Here is a 12986-nt window from a genome sequence, read left to right as displayed (position 1 = left end):
CAGTTGAAATATAAAAATGAACGCTAGCACTAACTTCGATTGCGATTCCCATTCTCTCGTTGACAGCTCCTGTCATTATCCTTAAACGAGTTAACGCTAGCATGTTTTATGGAGACCGGTCGACCAGCAAAGTCGATTAGCAAAGCATTGATTGATACATTTGCAGAATACGTACCGTACATCATCATTGGGAAAGTTATCAGGCACGCCTAGTCCTTCTACAGCTAGCATTTCTACAGCCACAGCAGGCTCGTCACCAACTGATACTGATACTCCCATCAGTGCGAGAAGAGCTGATGTGTTGTGGACCAGCGTTATTTAATGTATTGGTGAGATTTCGCCAAAATGCGTCTAGATTCTCTTTCCCATGCATACCATAAACTGTTGTACGGGCAGATCGAATTGCTTTTTGTACATTCATCGATACACTGAAAGAGAATTATTAATTAACGTCAGATTCTTAATTGCACACATAATAATAAAGACAAAATATAATAATACAAGAACTGTATCGCTTTTTACTTGGTTTTAAACATTTCTAAACAAACATAATTATTTATACTGTTGATAATTCCGTTTGAGTCCTAGTGAAAAGCATACGAATAATATTTAAATGCTTTTACATACATAATATAGCACCTACTTACCTCATTTCATTGTATTCCTCAGCAAACGACTCAAAAATAACAAGTAAACAACAACTTGAAGTGAATAAACAACTTTACTGGAAGACAAAAGTGATTCCCCAAATCTTGCGACACTTGAATGAACAACAAAGTCGTTACTATCTCTCGGGGCAGGTACCTTTTAACAAAACGAAAATCTTCGATAAACTGCTTATTTATGTTATTTAAAAATAAAATAACAACTAATTAAAATGCAATATAATATAAAGCAATTGTTTTACAAAGTTTTGCTTCAAATCTTGCGTCATTTGATTATATTTCATATATCTGTGTTTTCAAACAGTGTCTCAACAACTCTTTACCGAGTTTTTTTAGGATTTTTTTTACTTAGTGTCTCCTAAATTAAAAATGTAAGGCTATCGCTACTTCGTGAATCGCTCTTAGTCCACAATAGGATCGTTACGAGCGAACTTAATGCTATCCTTACAAGTGATAGCGTTATTTGGCTAACGCTAGCAGATAGGTTAAGGTGAAGAGAACGTGAATCCCGCTCCTGGTCGTCTACCTTGCCTCTTCTTCTTACGTTGCTCCGCCTTCGGATAAGGTCGAACCTCTTCAGGGGTAAGGAATGGTTTTGGTGCTTTTTCATGTGTGGGCGTATTTGATTTTGTAAATACAGTTGCACATGAAGGCTGAGGAACTGATGATGTGCATGATAGTGGAGGACAAGAAACGACTGATGATGAATGATGAGATGGTCCAGGGTCTAAGAACGAACAAGAAGTGGTTGCTGAGTTGGACGGTTCAACGTTTGGAAAGGTCATGGAGATTTTGTCAGGTGCAATAGGACCATACTTTCTATGGACGTATTTTATATTGTTAATAAAAAGCCCGACATTGGTTCTGTTGAAGCTTGTCATGCGACTCAAGCTTGTCGCGTCTGCTTTTCGAACTGACAAGTCTGTGTGCCTCTTGTCAGTCAAACCCCCTCATCCATTATTCACCGGCAATTTCTTCCTCACTCCAATTGTCAGGCATTTTTTTCTTATTGGCCCTAGCATATTCAAAAGGTCTCACTCATACGTCTCACACCCTTTTTCGTCAATCCGTACTGCATTCGGGCGACATTTTTAATATAGGTCATTAGGCCATTTTCTTCTTCTGTAAATACAGTACTTAGGTGAACAGTACGCTGATTCATTGGGATTATCCGCACTTTTAAATTTAGTTACATATCTCAGTAAGGTAGTTTTACTTATTCCAAACACTTTTGTGGCCTCCCTGTTGGACATTTTCTTTTCTGGGTCATTTGAGATTACAGCCTCAATAGCCTTTTTCAAAGAAACTTCGTCTACCGGAGCTCTTTTCTTTCCTTCTTTGCTTCGCGGCATGATAGATTTCCCTCCAAACACCTGTAACATAAATACAAAATACATGTCATATGGTCTTGTACCATGGACCGCGGTACATGATGACGTTTGTGTCCAAGGTTTTTTTTTTTTTTTTCTTTATTAGTAAAAGATACACGAATTACATTATACAATATAGTACAGTTATTAATTACATAATATAAGTATTTGATGTACCCCCATAAATAAGCAGGGCTTGTGTGTATGGGGGTGTTGTTATATTGGTTTATATTTGATATGATTCAGTTCAACTGTTCGGAATACTTTTTAAGGTGGCTTTTGAATTCGTTTATATTTGCATTCATGTTTCTAATTTTTATTTCGATATAAATTCTTCATGTGTGTATTTCTCGTTGATTCCCTTAAAGATCATGCACGGTCTTTTTTTATCAATGCTTTCAATTTGTATTCCTTCAAGTTTTAATTTTGTAATTTCATTTTTGATGTTGGCCATATCATCTGCTCTTTGTAAATTGATTATTAATTCATTTTTTGATGTCTTTCTGATGCTACTTACTCCGATTCCTAGTTTAGATATTTTTACATTCTTCATGATTGTTTCTTTTATGTCTTCATTTTTGTTTTTAGTTTTAATTATAACGTGGAATACTGGAATTTTAGGTGTCGTGTATTTTCCACTTGTGATGTTAGCTTAACTTCTCATAGTTGTTTTGTTTTCGAGATTTTGATATTTTTTCTAAGTTATGCACATGATCACTGCACAGATTTTAAAATCACTTAAAAAGAGTATTTCGAGGGCGTTTTAGATTGATTAGTACTACTACTAATAAAAGTACACTACTCTTCTACATTTTTATATTAATCGATATCTTTGTGATTATTTTGATTTATAATCTATGAATTTAAAGAGATTTTAGTGGAGCAATTTTTTGGCGTGCACACACTTCGATTGATACTATTAAGATACACGATAAGGTATTACACGATTAAGGTACACGATAGTCTCATTTTTATCAAACATGGCCGCCTACAAGAAATACCTAACCAATTTGCAAAATAAAGTGGGCGGTTTACTCACCAAAAAGTGTGTTATTCACGAAGTAAGTCAGAGGAAATCCTAGTGCGCACTCCCCGGAAGCACGGCCACTCAAATGGTAAACGAAAATCTTACTTTGATCACTTGAAATCAATTTTATTTACGCAAAACCAAACAAAGAAACACACGGCCCCCAAACTCAACACGTGTACTGGCTAGACCACAGCGGTGATCAGGGTTCGCCTAGAGTCCGCTAGGGTGCAGCACTTAGTAGATACGCGGACTGGTCCGACGTACACCATGTCCAAGGTACAACAGTCTCCCTACTCCTTCATCAATACTGCTTACTTTACTGGCGGAATCGCACTCACTGACAATATATTCACAGTCAGAGTCAAGATCGAGACAATATTCTCGTATTTGGTCATCAGACAAGTCGCGTCGAGCCATGATGGAGGGTTACACAAAAAAATATTAGGAAAAACGACAAATTAACACAATAATTAGTTTCTAAACACAGATAATTTAAAAAAATGTATATTATAATTTTTTCACTCGAAAGGCGGATATAACAACTTATTTAATTTAAAATAACAAAACATGTTGATTAACACAAAACTTATTTGTACTAAAAATATGACTAGTTAATAAAAGCAATTTGTTAAAATAATAACGTTAGAACCACGATTCGTTGCAGATTCTAAGTATTCGCGAACCATCGAGATAAGAAGGAATTACGTGATACACTAACACGGCTACACGCGTGCGGGGAATTCAAACACTGAAAGGGGAAATATTGTAGTCTCCAGTTTGACGAGGTCTTTCATTATATAAACAAAATCATTTCGTCGCTGTTCTGACTCAACCTCGTATCTACAAAAACAGTTTTTTACAGGAGACAAAAAAAACTACCTTTATCCACCGTTTCAACTTTATTTAAAGTTTTTTTATTTTTTTTAAATTACTTTAGTTTATTTAAAACTCAATAATACCAAATACTGTGGCACATTTTAGTTTTCATAATTTTAGTGAGATACGAGTTTGCAGAATGTATAATTTGCTTTCAGTGATTACTTACGAGGTTGCTGCATTGAAATTATATAAGTGTTAGATATTTTTAAAAACATTTATTAGTGAATAAGGTATATGAAGAATATAAAAGTAAAAATATAGATTTTAATATAACAATAAATTTGTTCAACAAAAGAAATCTTGGGTTAAAATTGTTCACCCTTAATCATTTGAATGAACCAAATTATCATAAAATGTATGATAATCTCTGTGTATAACATCTTTGAGGGATTGTAGATCTCTGAATTTTCTCAGTTTAATTGGTACTGGCCCCGATAACAAGGGCTTTATTAATACTTCTTCAGGAACATGGCTTTGACGACGCGAGAGACATTGCCAATCTTCTTTAAATGACAATTTAAATTGAAGACCGTCAGCAAGACTGTATTTTATAGCTCGTATGTCCACAACACGCGGCTCTCCTACTCTTGCTCCAGGTCTTAGAGATTTGTAATAGGTTATATTGGAATAATCTATTTATGGTCAACATATTTCACCTGATACGGCTTATTAATCCTAGATTCCTTAATAATTTGGACAAAATTGGATGGTGCATGTAATTCTTTGTTTTTTTTGCGGGTTTCAATGGTAGCGTGTACAGAATCGCATTCCATTTGTGTATGTCCTCTCACGAGGTATTTTTGTAAGATAGTGACATTATTATTTTTGGAATAATGTAAAAGAGCATTAGACAGTATAACATTGCGATTCTGCGCTGCACAACCATCACTAAAAAATACTATCGGTACATTTTTGTTAGTAATATGGTTCTCAACGTAATCTAGTATGCACGAAGAGAATATGTTGGCATCCATTCCTCCTTCTCCTTCATGCCAAACATAGCAGGTGACATTTGATGTTACAACATCATAAATTGTAAAGTGGTGACAAGCCAGTTTCTGTTTAAAATATAAAGATCCTGCAGGTAAGGATGGTACAAGCTGGACAGCTTGAACATCGACAGTAAACATGTTCTGAAGTCCGGCAATCGCCATTTCCTTGTCCCTTCGTTTTTCATCTCTGGCCAAGTTCTTTTCTGCAATGTGTTGTGCAAAAGCTTCAGAAGAAACAAATCCTAATTTATGTGAAAAACACGTGTCGCACTGGTCCTTACGTGGCTGAAATATTCCAAGTTGCATGGCATCGACTTGTTTCCGGAATAAATTATATCCTCCTTTCTCCTCAGAAGGTTTATCATTATCAGAAAAATACATTTCAAATGCTCTGTATACATCTTTAAGAAAACGCTTCAATTCATATATATCTTACTGGAATTCGGTATTGGTTTTAAATCGAGCGTATTTGATCATCCTCTCAAGAATAAACTGAATCACTTCGTCATCAAAGAATAATGAAAACACTTGAAAAGCATTATAAGACTTCAGCTTTTCGTACATATCTTTATGCACCACATTCAGCGGTTCAGGAACGCAACAGTTTACTGTAGTTTTGATTTTTGGCTGGTGGTGCATTTGAAATAGATATTCGCAAGGTATTACGACTCGCACCAGAGGATGTCGAAGGCTGATTCCAGTCAAGTCGTGATATGCCATCAAATCATCGTCAATCAGCTCTTCGTCCGTCTGTTCATCAACATTCTCTGTTTAAAAATATCCGAAAACTGCAGACTAACTATTAAAAATCACCCATAAAAACACAACAAAACCGTATTATTTGAAGGCAAGCTAACCAAAAACATATGAAAACACTGTCACAGCTAACCTCCAAACGTTGCGCGCAGACATCACCTGATTTCAGTGACATCCAGCGGTCATCTTACGCATATAATACTATGTTGAAACAGTGTTGTCGACTATTTCATCTTTTGATAACAATATGTGATTCACACATGTTTTATTTTTTTCCGTTTTAAATTTTTATTTTATTTTTTTAAATGGGTCTATTTTCAGGGCTTTAGTAAAAAAAATATTAAAAATAGAATAATTAATAAAATTTATTAAATTATGTTAATTATTGAAAGCTAACATACCAATCTGTAAATGCTGCATAACAACTTGGTGGAATTTAGCTTTATTCACAGTGAAAAAAAATCATACTTTTCATCTATTTTTTTGATGCCTATAGACATCGTCATGGAGGTAATGGGTTAAGCTTAAAATAAGGTATATTACTCTCATGTATGCTTACAATAATCCCTGTTTTTAAATAGGTAATTAATTGAACATCAACGACAGGAATAGACGAGCCGTAGAAAATCACAGAAATGTGATAGTTGATATACGCCTTCCGACGGCTAACCGAGTAACGCAATATATTATAATAAAACAAATATGTAACTTTTTTCCACTTTAATTTAATTGACCGTAACGGGTTTCAGCTCGTTAAAGCCATCTTCAGACTGGTACTAATTATTCTGAGTCTACAGTTTATATACATAACATATGGTCTACAAGGGTTTTTTTTATCAATTATATTAATTACATTTGTTACTAAGTCGTTTTAGAGTAACATAATGTGAACGATACAGGATTACTGGTCCAAGTCCTGGAGCATCCGTTACAACCAGAGTGTATTGTGCGGGCCGGGCGTACAATTACCTTCAAGTGTGAGTTTGTTGGCAACATCATTTTTCTTTTCTCCCTGCCGTATTAGCTGTTTCTGGGTCTCTCAGAACAACGTCTCTATTTTCCATGTTTACTATGCACTTGATCCGCGCAACCCATTTGAAACTTGGATCATCAATCTGTGTGATGTACCAGTTGGGATACAAGGAATTACTTCAAATGGATGAGGTGTTTTTGCACAAAAACGGCGCTATACAAGTCATCCAAGTATTATTATTATTATGGCTACCAGAATACACACAAAGCCATATACAAACTTTAACAACTATTAAATGGTACCTTTGTTTAATTGCAGTCTTCTGTCATTTTCCACTGTCACATGGTGTTTTCTGCTTTCTGGTCATTTTGAAAACTTGAAACTGAATATTGTCTTGCCGTTTTGTAATCTTGAAACTGAATATTGTCTTGCCAATTTGTAATCTTGAAAATGAATGATCTAGTGAAATCTTTCTCTTGTAAGTAACTGATCGCTTTCTGGTTATTTTGAAATCTTGAAACTGAATATTGTCTTGCCAATTTGTAATTGTGAAACTTAGGGCCAGTTATTTCACAGAATTTGAACAATTCATCAAATACTTAATTTTCAAGTTCTGTTATTATTTCACTATGGGCCAGTTATTTGACACAACCGAAATAACAACAGAATTTGAATAGAACACAACTCTTCACAAAACTTGAATTTTAAATTTTATGAATTGTACAAATTTTTTTAAACAACCCGTCCTTAATATTTAGTTAGTATTATTTTGCAATCTTGAAACTGAATGTGGTCAGGACTTTCGGTTATCTTGAAACTGAATATTGTCAGATTTCTATTATTATCTTGAAACTGAATATTGTCAGATCTATATTGTCATTTTAATATATTTATGTAATTATTTTTCTGTAAAATTGAAATTGTCAGACCTTTATGATCTTGATGAATACTGTCAAATTGTTTTGTAATCTTGAAACTGAATATTTTCAGATCTCTATTGTTATTTTGATACTGAATACTGTCGGATTGTTCCATAATCTTGAAATTTGACATCGTCAGATTGTTCTGTAATGTTGAAATAATGCGTTGTCATACCTTTATGTTATCTTGATGAATATTGTCAGACCGTTCTATAATCTGAAAACTGAATGATGTCAAATTTATAAGTAGTCTTGAAACTGAATATTGTCAAAACTTTTATGTTATGCGTGTTTAATAGATTATTCTCAAACATAGGATTTGTTTAACACAAATCTCACTAAATTCATAACACAATTCAAAAAGTAACATTCGATGGAATGTCAGAAAACTTATTATTTTATTGATCACATTTTATTTTTTCTCCTGTTTTGCTTTCAGTTTGAAAAACAGCATAATTAAATAACATCACTTTCTCTAACTGTTATGATTGCCAAATTTTACAGACTAACTTAGACCAACTTCATCAATGGTGTGAACAAAATGCTTTATTTTTGAACATTCAGAAATGCCAAGCCATACGATTTTCCAAAACTCATTATAATATCTTACATGAATATGCATTAAATAATATTAAATTAATACCAGTGTCACAAATTCTTGACTTGGGTTTAATATATTTGATGAAAACTTGAAATTCATTGCACACATCAACTATATAACTAATAAGGCTTTAAAGATGCTTGGCTTCCTTTGCAGAACTTTAACTGATTTTAAGTCCATAGATTGTATGAGAACCCTCTATATTTCATTAGTCAGAAGTCAAGTGGAACATAATTCACCTATTTGGTCCCCTTTATATAAAGTTCACTCTAAAAATATAGAAAGAGTTCATTCAGCACAAATTTCTTAGGTACATTAATTTTATGCTCAGAATTCCAATTGATTACATTCATTATGCCAGTTTGATGAATCGATTACATCTAATAATAATCTGACAGGAGAATCATGTCAGACCTGATTGTGTTACACAGAGTCATTAACAACTTAATTGACAGTCCTACCATCATTGCCACTATTAAATTCCTTGTGCCGACTAGGAATACAAGACAAAATGTAACATTCTTCTGCAATACATACACAACCAACTATCAGACACACTCACTAACCAATATGATGCATGATCTGGGCAACAAGTTGGGGGGTACTATTTATATATTGACTGACTCCATTTATAGAATTGAGTGTAATCTATACCATTACATTGTCGAATCCTACAAATTAGCAGCGTTTGTAATGCAGTTTTAGTAATTTGTCTTATTATATGTAGTATTGTTCTAGTTTCTATATTATTTTATGTTACTGTTATTTCATTCTTTAAAAAAATCTGTATAATTTTCGATAGCTCACTAGTTATTATATTCTGTTCTTAAAATCCCGGCTGGGCGTAAAACCAAAAAATAAAAATTAACCATCATTCCCATGTTTAAATGTAATTATTACTTGAATGTCGTTATTTTATTGAAATACTAACACTGTCAAATATGAATGAGTGTGTTTACAGCAAATAAATAAAATACAAATATTGTCAGATTGTGCTGTAATTTTGAAACTGAATATTGTCAGATTGTGCTGTAATCTTGAAACTGAATATTGTCAGATTGTGCTGTAATCTTGAAACTGAATATTGTCAGATTGTGCTGTAATCTTGAAACTGAATATTGTCAGATTGTGCTGTAATCTTGAAACTGAATATTGTCAGATTGTGCTGTAATCTTGAAACTGAATATTGTCAGAACTCTGATCTCCGTATTAAATAAACTTTATGCTTCTTGCAAACAGTCGACAATTCTGTTTGATATTATTGTGGTTTTTTTATATTGTTGTATATATATCTTTTTAATATATATTATTGCTAATTTCTTCTGTAATTTATAATGTAATATTTATTTACACGCCTTTATTGGCTTTACAAGCATATTTTTAACATGTGCATAATAATTCAGTGGAACAGTAATCAAAAGTAAAATTTTATAGAACCCACCTTAATTATCATTATTACTGAGGTATGCTATTATAGCCTTCTTGTAACTATGTTCTGTGCACTTGAACACATCTACAATTTCTGCAAAAGTATTGCCAACAGCATGCAATCTAAGTGCAATGATAGTATTATTGCAATTAAAAAGAATTTTTGATCAAGTAGTTCTAGTTGGTATGAAGGTGATTAGACTCAATAAATCAGGGCTGTCTATAATTTAAAAACTAAAAGTCAAGTCTGAAATAAGCTTCTATCTGAGAGTATAGTTTCTATTTAAAGTGAGGGGAGCAGATAGAAGAATTATATTCAACTAAGTGTCTGCCATTATGGAGAATGACGCCAAACACTTTTAATCCTTCATTTTTTTACTGTATTATTGCCTGAGCAGGTTTTTCAAGTTCCAAGTCGACATAAATGCCCTGTGATTGGTCGGCGAGTTATGACATACAACCGCTCCTGTGCATGAAAGATATTTATTTTTGTATCCAACACTTGGTGAGAACAGTGTTACTTGTGTTAAATGTTCCTAATAAACAATAAATATTAAAATTTGAAATACAATTCGTAACAAAACAACCTTAATGTTATATTTTTGTGTTAATTTAATATAATATTATTTATGAAAAATGTTTTAAAATAAATAAAGAAACATTAATTTATTTATTTTGTTTTAATTTTCACAAATATCTGATCATGTAGGTGTGTAAAATGTTACCACCGTGGTCAGTAGCTTCTTCAGCTATCGGAAGGTAGAAAGAACCAAAGCGCACACCAAATACTAAGTTTGAAGTGTCAGGACCTTTAAAGCCTGGAATGGACTGCCACAACTGTACTTTTGCCCCTAATCTTCTAATAAATATAATTTCGATAGTAATGATGTCCACGGTCGAGGGTTGCTCTTGACAAGCGATCCTAAAGTCACGGGTTCAAATCCCGGCAAGCGCGAGCTTATTTTATTTGATTGATTTGTGTTATTCCACAATTTAATAATTACTGCCCCCAACTTTCTGGAGTCGGTGAGACTATGGCATCCACGATTGTGGCTGGGGGTAATGGGAAGGGGACAGAGGTGGGGGATTTACCTGGCTATTCAGATCTGGTCACCAAAGCCATTTAAAGCAATGTTTTAATTCTGAATGGTGGTCTTCCATCTTCCATTCTGATGGCCGCTTTGATGCCGTATCCATCTGTTTCTATTGTCTATTACCACGAGAGATATACATGTTAACTATGCAAGCAGAAAAGGTAAGTTTGTAATTTTAAATTAGCAAATAGTTGGTGTCCAGAAACTTATAGTAAAAACAGCATCTTTGGAATGAATCTACATCACATTTGGAGTTGATTTTGCGGTACAACTTTTTTTGTTTAAGCTTTCGTTTTCAAGTAAATCGAGTCTGAAATTTGTCCCTACTGGGGGACATCAACTGTTTTACTGTATTCTATCCATGCTTCGAAGCTTAGATCTGGCTCCAAAAGTTTTTTAAACGCAGCAATATCAGCCCAAATACAACAGTCAAACTTCTCGGTATCAATTTTGATTCGGACTTCGTATAAAAGTCAAATAAATAGTACTGTAAGCACCGGTTTTTTCAACTAAGACAACTCAAGTCTGTCCGAAGAAACCTTCCTACAGAAGCAACAAAACAACTTATCAACTTTTACGTAGCCTTCAAAAATATCAAATTGGCAAACTTCAATCAGTGTTTAATGCAGCAGCACGGCTCATAACCGGGGTCTCTAAATAATCAGACATTTCAGAACACCTTCGTAACCTTCACTGGCTCAAGTGCTCTGATAGAATCTAGTACAAATTGTGCTGGATGGTGTTTAAATCCATCTCTGAACTATGCGTCCCGGAAAACACTGGTCTGAGGCAGTCAACTCTTAGATCAGCTACATCATCAGCTGTAGGCAGACTGATGGAACCTAAGCGCAAGCCAAATACTAAGTTTGGTGATCGCGCTTTCGGAGTATCTGGGCCGAAGGCTTGGAATAAACTCCCTCCGGAACTAAGATCCATAACAAGTCCAACAGATTTCAGGTCTACAGTAAAAACTTACCTTTTTAATCTGTCATACCCTTAAATTAAATATACAATTCCTGCGAGAAATTCCAATTACATCCAATTATGTCCTAAATCTTGTATCTAAATTTCGCTAATAAACAATTAGTTAGCATTAATTGAGTGTGAATCTCAAGTGTCCCACCAGGTAAGTATTGTACTGTATATTATCTCCATATATAGGTTAGTAGTAACATTGATCATTATAGAAATTAATGTATTATAATATATTTGTACAGCGCCCTTGAGGTGATTTTGCACAAAAACAGCACTATACAAATCATCCAAATATTATTATTATTCACCAGTTTACCAATTGTATCACTGGTTTCTGGACACCGTGTATCATGCAGAAACTGAACCCGAAAGGCTAAAATGGAGTCCGCAATGGGATGCTGATATCAACACTGATATATATAGCAGTGAGGTCAGGCCCAGACTTACAGGCCCGGGAGCCCTCGACACTCGCAGTGTCAGCATATTTTTTATTAATACTTTCAGTTTCACAAATCTCACAATTATAATATCCTGTGATTTTATGTTTAGTGTTGGATCTGGTATAGTGTACAAGGCAACAAAATGCAATCTTTTCCAATATACGTTTATAATAAATCGACAAGACAGTTCTCAGTTTTGTATGATAATAAAACATTGGAGATTTTTCTACAATTATGTAGATATAGAGCAATGAGATGGCATGCAGACCCGTGATAGTGATAGATGCGCTATTGCTTACTACAGTGGGTTGCCATATTAATAGGGACAGTTCCAATATTTCCTGATTTTTATGTTTACGTTGTCTCTACTTCTAAATAACTTGGATATGATGGCCATTCCTTCGTTATTTTTGTTGCTGGTATCATCACCATTGACACTTTTCAGAAGTGGCAATACTCGCAAAGTGCCACATCCCTCGAAAATTTAAGGTTTTTTGCACGTGGTCAGCATTTTTGTGAATAAGCGTGATTGAGGTTCTGGTAAATAAATATACATTATAATTCTATTTAAGAGTTTTTAACAGTTTTGCTATACAAAAATGTAAGTAATTATTAATTATCTATTAATTTCTGTAATTTTTTTTTCATATCTTATTTCAGTGAATAGTTTTTCCATGTTGAGTACAATGTTTTGCTTTTTCAGTATGGCTAGGTCTTCAGACACGTCCCCAAGAAAATTTCCGAAAGTGAAGACATTATTAATAAACACTCTACATTCCCAAAGGAATATAGCAGCCATTACAGGTATTTTAAAGTCTGTGGTTAACAGGATAAATTAGAAAATCAATCAAAACCTGCCCCTT

Source organism: Hesperophylax consimilis, chromosome 20 (genome assembly GCF_061612785.1).
Source record: "Hesperophylax consimilis isolate HC1 chromosome 20, BYU_Hcon_1.0, whole genome shotgun sequence".
NCBI classification, from domain to species: domain Eukaryota; kingdom Metazoa; phylum Arthropoda; class Insecta; order Trichoptera; family Limnephilidae; genus Hesperophylax; species Hesperophylax consimilis.
This window is presented reverse-complemented; position numbering follows the sequence as displayed.